The following is an 8878-nucleotide window of genomic DNA, read 5'->3' on the forward strand; positions in this document are numbered from 1 at the left end:
GTTATCCAGGTACGGGAAGGTGGTCCGCAGCCCATTCTGGTCGACCATTCGGTCCATCTTACGCTGGAAAACAGAGACCCCGTTGGTGACGCCGAAGGGAACCTGAAGGAAGTGATAGAGGCGGCCATCCGCCTCGAAGGCAGTATATTGGCGGTCTTCCGGGCGGATAGGGAGCTGGTGGTATGCAGATTTTAAGTCGATGGTGGAGAACACCCGTTATTGCGCAATCTGATTAACCATGTCAGATATGCGGGGAAGGGGGTACGCGTCCAGCTGCGTGTAGCGGTTAATGGTCTGACTGTAGTCAATGACCATGCAATGTTTCTCCCCAGTCTTAACAACTATTACTTGGGCTCTCCAGGGACTGGTACTGGCCTCGATGATCCCCTCCCCTAGGAACCATTGGACTTTGGACCTGATAAAAGCCCTGTCTCCAGCACTGTACCGTCTGCTCTTGGTGGCGATGGGTTTGCAGTCAGCGGTGAGATTTCAAACAGTGAGGGAGGGGTGACTTTAAGGGTCGAGAGGCTGCAGGTGGTGCGCGGTGGGCGATCTAAGAACTGGTGATTGCAAACAGAGAGCGGGGGAAAAGGCCCATTATACTCCATGGTGACGCTCTTAAGGTGACACAGGAAATATAGCCCCAGGAGTACGGCAGCGCAGAGTTGCGGCAGCACGAGGAGCCTGAAGTTTTTGTACACTGTGCCCCGTACAGTCAGGGTCGCCACGCAGTACCCGAGGACATCCACCGAGTGGGACTTTGAAGCCATGGAGATCGTTTGCTTCACTGGCAGTACTGAAAGGGCGTAGCGACTCACTGTGTTAGGGTGAATAAAGCTCTCCGTACTCCCACAGTCAAATAAACAGTTTGTAGTGCAACCGTTTACCTCAATGTCCAACATGTACCTGGCGAGTTGGTGAGGCCTGGATTGGTCCAGCGTAACCGAAGCCACCGTTGGATTTTGTGACGCGGCTGAAGGTGTCCAAGATGGCGGCCCGCACGGCTCACACGCGGCTGAAGGTGTCCAAGATGGCGGCCCGCACGCGGCTACCGGTGCCCAAATGGCGGCCCCCGCGGGTCGCACGCGGTGCTACTGGGCTTGGAGGTCGACTTCGCCCTGCATACCTTCGCGTAATGACCCTTCTTTCCACACCCGGAGCAGATCGCATCCTTCGCCGGGCAGCATTGTTGGGGGTGCTTCCCCAGGCCGCAGAAGTAGCACTTCAGGCCTCCAGAGACTGCCGCAGTGGCCGGGTCATTGGTGGGATGTGGTGTGGCGTAGGCCTGCGGCCCTCCTGAGTACAGTGGTGGCGGCGACTGCGGCGTCCACGATGCGCCCCCATGGTTGGGGGTGTAGGCCTCGAGATTACGGAAGGCCACCTCTAACGAGTCGGCAAGCGCTACAGTCTTTTGTAGATCCAGCCCACCCTGTTCCAGCAGTCTTTGTCGGGTATAAGAAAATCATAGAAATCATAGAAACCCTACAGTACAGAAAGAGGCCATTCGGCCCATCGAGTCTGCACCGACCACAATCCCACCCAGGCCCTACCCCCATATCCCTACATATTTTACCCGCTAATCCCTCTAACCTACGCATCCCAGGAAACTAAGGGGCAATTTTAGCATGGCCAATCAACCTAACCCGCACATCTTTGGACTGTGGGAGGAAACCGGAGCACCCGGAGGAAACCCATGCAGACACGAGGAGAATGTGCAAACTCCACACAGACAGTGACCTAAGCCGGGAATCGAATCCAGGTCCCTGGAGCTGTGAAGCAGCAGTGCTAACCACTGTGCTACCGTGCTGCAGGTCTCTGCTGCCAGAAGCCCTCCTGTTTTCACACCCATCCTGGACTTATAATATTTTTGGTAACATCGCCACACCCCCCGCCACCAGTCTTTAAGTTCAACTGCTGTATGGCTATATTCGACTTAATTCTACTAGCCATTAGAATTTTTTACTTTTCACTATTATTAATGATTGTATGGACTGGTTAGATGATTGTAACAGAGTTAAGGAATTTAACAAGTAATAACAGTTTCAGAGCTGAAATTTTATGGGCGAAACCCAGAACTCAACTCAGCAGGATGGAATGTGAGACCTCAACTCAGCGGAGTTAATTTTGGATTCAGTTTGTGCACCTCACAACTACCTGTACATTGGGCATGATCGACATCCACTTGATGCAATCTCAGCAACATTTAAAGGAAGAATTGAGCAAGGACGGTTCACTGGAATTACTGCTGGGTGCAGTCAGAACCAGCAGGTACATGCTTTTCCCCAACAATGGGTGGAAGAACAAAGAACAGTACTGTACATCACAGGAAACAGGCCCTTCAAGCCTGTGCCGTTCATTGGTCCAACTAGACCATTTGTTTGTATCCCTCCATTCCCAGACTGCTCATGTGACTATCCAGGTAAGTCTTAAACGATGCCAGCGTGTCTGCCTCCACCACCCTACTTGGCAGTGCATTCCAGGCCCCCACCACTCTCTGTCTAAAAAACATCCCTCTGATATCTGAGTTATACCTCGCCCTTCTCACCTTGAGCCCGTGACCCCTCGTGATCGTCACCTCCGACCTGGGAAAAAGCTTCCCACTGTTCACCCTATCTATACCCTTCATAATTTTGTACACCTCTATTAGGTCTCCCCTCAATTTCCGTCTTTCCAGGGAGAACAATCCCAGTTTACCCAATCTCTCCTCATAGCTAAGACCCTCCATACCAGGCAACATCCTGGTAAACCTTCTCTGCACTCTCTCTAACGCCTCCACGTCCTTCTGGTAGTGCGGCGACCAGAACTGGACGCAGTACTCCAAATGTGGCCTAACTAGCGTTCTATACAGCTGCAACATCAGACTCCAGCTTTTATACTCTATACCCCGTCCTATAAAGGCAAGCATACCATATGCCTTCTTCACCACCTTCTCCACCTGTGCTGCCACCTTCAAGGATTTGTGGACTTGCATACCTAGGTCCCTCTGTGTTTCTATACTCTTGATGGCTCTGCCATTTATTGTACAACTCCCCCCTACATTAGTTCTTCCAAAATGCATCACTTCGCATTCATCTGGATTAAATTCCATCTGCCATTTCTCCGCCCAATTTTCCAGCCTATCTATATCCTGCTGTATTGTCCGACACTGTTCATCGCTATCCGCAAGTCCAGTCATCTTCGTGTCATCCGCAAACTTGCTGATTACACCAGTTACACCTTCTTCCAAATCATTTATATATATCACAAATAGCAGAGGTCCCAGTACAGAGCCCTGCGGAACACCACTGGTCACAGACCTCCAGCCGGAAAAAGACCCTTTGACTGTTCCCCCCTGTCTTCTGTGGCCAAGCCAGTTTTCTACCCATCTAGCCACCTCTCCTTGTATCCCATGAGCCTTAACCTTCTTAACCAACCTGCCATGAGGGACTTTGTCAAATGCCTTACTGAAATCCATATAGATGACATCCTCGGCCCTTCCTTCGTCAACCGAACTCCACCAAATTTGTAAGGCACGACCTCCCTCTTACAAAACCATGCTGTCTGTCACTAATGAGATTGTTCCATTCTAAATGCGCATACATCCTGTCTCCAAGAATCCTCTCCAACAACTTCCCTACCACAGACGTCATGCTCACTGGCCTATAAATACCCGGGTTATCCCTGCTACCCTTCTTAAATAACGGTACCACATTCGCTATCCTCCAATCCTCAGGGACTTCACCTGTGTCCAATGAAGAGACAAAGATTTCCGTCAGAGGCCCAGCAATTACATCTCTTGTCTCCCTGAGCAGTCTAGGATAGATGCCATCAGGCCCTGGGTATAGTTTGACCTGATACCTGTGACATAGGCATCTCTGATTAAGTCCTCAGTGTTTTGGGCGGCTGGTACGGCCTTGCAGTTGCAGGCCCTGCCAAGTGCTCGCAACGCACGCAGGAATTGGTCACCCGATTCTCCTGGCTGTTGTCTGCGAGTAGCCAGAAGATGTCTGGTGTAGATTACATTCGTCTGTTTGTTGTACTGGCCTTTTAAAAGTTCGATCGCATCCTCGTAAGTTTCAACGTCTCTAATCATCGAGAATACTTGATCGCTTACCCGGGCGTGGAGCATGTGTAGCTTGTCGGTTTCGGTCCGGACGACGGAGGCGGTGAAGAAAGTTTCGAAACATCGCAGCCAGTGATCGAAGCTGTTCGAGACTCCTACGGCTTGAGGATCCAATTCTAATCTATCGGGTTTTAGTATCTGCTCCATCCCAAAACATTTTGCGAATAAAATTGATGCACTATCAATCAAAGACTAGTTTGTATGCAAGAACAAATAGGCTTTTATTCTCAAAAGACTTGGAGCACACCCATGCTGATGAACTGGTCTGGCGACTGAGGCAGGGGGGTTGGGAGCAGTCACCTTTATACCTGGACCGGGGGGGGGGAGGAGTCTCAGGCAGGGCCGGCAGGGGCATGCCCAGGCATGTTCCACACACACACTGGCAATAAGCTCAACAGTGGTTTACCACAAGTATACAGTGAAAAGTATTGTTCCTTGCCTGCTACACAGATAAAGCATACCATTCATTGAGAAGGAGAGGAGGGTGCAGGATGTAGTGTTACAGTCATGGCTAGGGATCAAATTAGTATGAGGTATGTCCATTCAAAAGTCTAATGGCAGCAGGGCAGAAGCTGTTCCGGGTCGGTTGGTACGTGACCTCCGACTTTTGTATCTTTTTAACCGATGGAAGAGAGTAGGTCCAAGGTGCGTGGGATCCTTGATTATGCTGGCTGCTTTTCCGAGGCAGCGGGAAGTATAGACAGAGTCAATGGATGCGAGGCTGGTGTGTGTGAAGGACTGGGCTTCAAAGAACAAAGAAAACTACAGCACAGGAACAGGCCCTTCAGCCCTCCAAGCCTGCACCGACCATGCGGCCCAACTTAACTAGAACCCCCTACCCTTGCGGGGACCGTATCCCTCTATTCCCATCCTATTCATGTATTTGTCAAGACGCCCCTTAAAAGTCACTAGCATATCCGCTTTCACTAACCCCACCCCCCCCCCTGACCCCGGCAATGGGTTCCAGGCACCCACCACCCTGTGTAAAACATCTGCCTCATACATCTCCTTTAAACCTTGCCCCTCGCATCTTAAACCTGTGCCCCCCTAATAATTGACTCTTCCACCCTGGGAAAAAGCTTCTGACTATCCACTCTGTCCATGCCTCTCATAATCTTGTAGACTTCTATCAGGTCGCCCATCAACCTCCGTCGTTCCAGTGAGAACAAACCAACTTTCTCCAACTTCTCCTCATAGCTAATGCCCTCCATACCAGGCAACATCCTGGTAAATTTTTTCTGTACCCTCTCCAAAGCCTCCACATCCTTCTGGTAGTGTGGTGACCAGAATTGAACACTATATTCCAAGTGCAGCCTAACTAAGGTTCTATAAAGCTGCAACATGACTTGCCAATTTTTAAACTCAATGCCCTGGCCGATGAAGGCAAGCATGTCGTATGCCTTCTTGACTACCTTCTCCACCTGCGTTGCCACTTTCAGTGACCTGTGTACCTGAACACCCATATCCCTTTGCCTATCAATACTCTTAAGGGTTCTGCCATTTACTGTATATTTCTTTTTTGTATTAGACCTTCCAAAATGCATTACTTCACATTTGTCTGGGTTAAACTCCATCTGCCATCTCTCTAACTGATCTATATCCTGCTGTATCCTCTGATGGTCCTCATCGCGATCCGCAAATCCACCAACCTTTGTGTCGTCCGCAAACTTACTATTCAAACCAGTTACATTTTCCTCCAAATCATTTATATATATTACCAACAGCAAAGGTCCCAGCACTGACCCCTGAGGAACACCACTTGTCACAGCCCTCCATTCAGAAACGCACTCTTCCACTGCTACCCTCTGTCTTCTTTGACTGAGCCAGTTTTGTATCCACCTTGCCAGCTCTGATCCCATGCAACTTCACCATCTGCACGAGTCTGCCATAAGGGACCTTGTCAAAGGCCTTACTGAAGTCCATGTACACAACATCCACTGCCCTACCCTCATCAATCATCTTAGTCACTTCCTCGAAAAACTCGATCAAGTTAGTGAGACACGACCTCCCCTTCACAAACCATGTTGCCTCTTGCTAATACGTCCACTTATTTTCAAGTGGGAATAAATCCTGTTTCGAAGAATCCTCTCCAATAATTTCCTTGCCACTGATGTAAGGCTCACCGGCCTGTAATTACCTGGATTATTCTTGCTCCCCTTCTTAAACAAAGGAACAACATTGGCAGTTCTCCAATCCTCTGGGATCTCCCCTGTAGCCAGTGAGGATACAAAGATTTCTCTTAAGGCCCCAGCAATTTCCTCCTTTGCCTCTCTCAGTATTCTGGGGTATATCCCATCAGGCCCTGGGGACTTGTCTACCTTCGTTCACAACCCTTTGTCATTTCTTGCCGTCTTGGGCAGAGCAGGAGCCATACCAAGCTATGATGCAACTTAACTTAGAAACCCTACAGCACAGAAAGAGGCCATTTGGCCCATCGAGTCTGCACCGACCACAATCCCTCCCAGGCCCTACACATTTACCCACTAATCCCTCTAACCTACACATCCCAGGACACTACGGGCAATTTTAGCATGGCCAATCAACCAAACCTGCACATCTTTGGACCGTGGGAGGAAACCGGAGCACCTGGAGGAAACCCACGCAGACACGAGGAGAATGTGCAAACTCCACACAGACAGTGACCCAAGCCGGGAATCGAACCCAGGTCCCTGGAGCTGTGAAGCAGCAGTGCTAACCACTGTGCTACCGTACCGCCCTAACACAACATAGTACACAACCAGAAAGGATACTTTCTCTGGTGCATCTGTAAACATTGGTTGGAATCATAGCAGACATGCCAAACTTCCTTAGCCTCCTGAGAAAGTAGAGGTGTTGGTGGGCTTTTTTAACTATAGTGTCGGTGTGGAGGGACCAAGACAGTTTGTTGGTGATCTCGACATCTGGAAACTTGAAGCTCTCGACCATTTCCACTTCATCCCCGTTGAAGTGGGGCAGGAGCTCCACTGTGCTCCCAACCAAAATATCAAAGCATTTGAAAATGGCTCAGGATTTTTCCCAGAACATTAAATGAATCTTGGAAGAGTATAAGGTGAACATGGCAGTTATTGCACTGAGGTATGACCTGCTGAGGGAACTCAGGTCTGTAGGTACTCACCCAAATCTGATCACAGTACTGATCAAGATGCCCATCAACTGAGAGACTGTGGGTGGGATTTTCCAGCCCGCGCTCGCCCTGAAACCAGAAAATCTCACCCGAGATCAATGGACCTTTCCATGGTCTGCTCCTCGCCTGCTCCTATTCCCATGGCAGGCAGAATGGGAAAATTCACCCCATATCTATAATTCACATCACCAAAAGCAGGGTCCGATTCTACCTCATAACTACTCCCAAGGGCTGGCTCACTTTACAAATGCACTTACATTCACATCAGCGGAAACTCTCTCAATACAACAGACAGAAGTTCATTTAAAATTCTTGTGCTTTGGTCTGGCTCTCAATTCCGATAGAAATGAGCTGAATGACACAGAATGCAGTTTGTTTCTATTATACAAATCCATTAATGGCTAAAATGATCCAATCACTTTCCATTCCTGGAAGACAGTCTTCCACAGGTGAGTTGGACAGCACTTTTTAATTCCCAACTCTCTGCCTTTTGATCCTCCATTCACCACAATACTTCTGTAGCTGTCAATCTGGTTTAAGCACTCCCTCACACCAACCTTCTACACCCTTGTTCCCAAAATTACCTTTACTTTCTTCCTTCCCAGTTGATCTCCCCACTTCTCAGGTCCAAGGGGTGAAGATTTGAGTCGATCTGATACACAATCCTTTAGCCATCCCGTCAAATCCGACTGGACTACATAAAGCACTAATGGTCCTGCTTTCCTGTCAAAACTGCTCATTACTCCAGGACCATTCTAAAGGGACAAGATGTCTGGATGCGCTCATATTCCAGGGGAAGAATGACATTTGAATGGTTTCTTTCCTGTGTGGATTGTCTGATGTTGCAGGAGGATCGATGACTGTAAGAAAAGTTTATTGCATACCTCACATGATTTGTTTCTTCCCTGTGTGGATGTGTTTATGTTGCAGGGGCTCTGATGACTATGTGAAGGATTGGTCACACCTCACACTTGAACCCGGTATCTCTTCCATAATGTTATATTTGGTACAACAATGCATCTGTGTGTTAGGAGACTGTCGATCCCTCTTCACACGAACAGTCCCTCATCTGTAGGAATGAATCAGTGATCCATGAGGCTCCAGAAATGATTGAAGCACTCCCCCACTTGCTGCTCACTCACTTCTTCCCAGCCTCACCCTGAGTGATCACCCACAGCTGAACCTTCAGAAAAATTGGCTCTGATGGAAAGTTCAAAAGCAATGACCAGTTTCAGATCTGATGAAATGCTAAAGCTCCCGTGACTCGACCAATTTCAAAATGAGGGTTTCACTGCCCAACCTTCTCTGCGTCAAACAATGCTGTGAAGGGACTAGATATCGTCATATAGATGTGCATTTGTGCCCTGGGTGATGGTTAGGATATATCTGTCATGTCTATCCTCTCTGTTTTTTCTGGTGTAGTACGATGTAATCCTTCTGTAAAACAGGAAAAGTAAACATGATTTCCTCCAACTCCCTCTCCTCCTTTGCTGAAAGGCTGACTCCGCAGTTAGAACATAGAACATAGAACAGTACAGCACAGAACAGGCCCTTCGGCCCACGATGTTGTGCCGAGCTTTATCTGAAACCAAGATCAAGCTATCCCACTCCCTATCATCCTGGTGTGCTCCATGTGCCTATCCAATAACCGC

This window comes from Mustelus asterias, chromosome 8 (genome assembly GCF_964213995.1).
Source record: "Mustelus asterias chromosome 8, sMusAst1.hap1.1, whole genome shotgun sequence".
Classification (NCBI taxonomy): domain Eukaryota; kingdom Metazoa; phylum Chordata; class Chondrichthyes; order Carcharhiniformes; family Triakidae; genus Mustelus; species Mustelus asterias.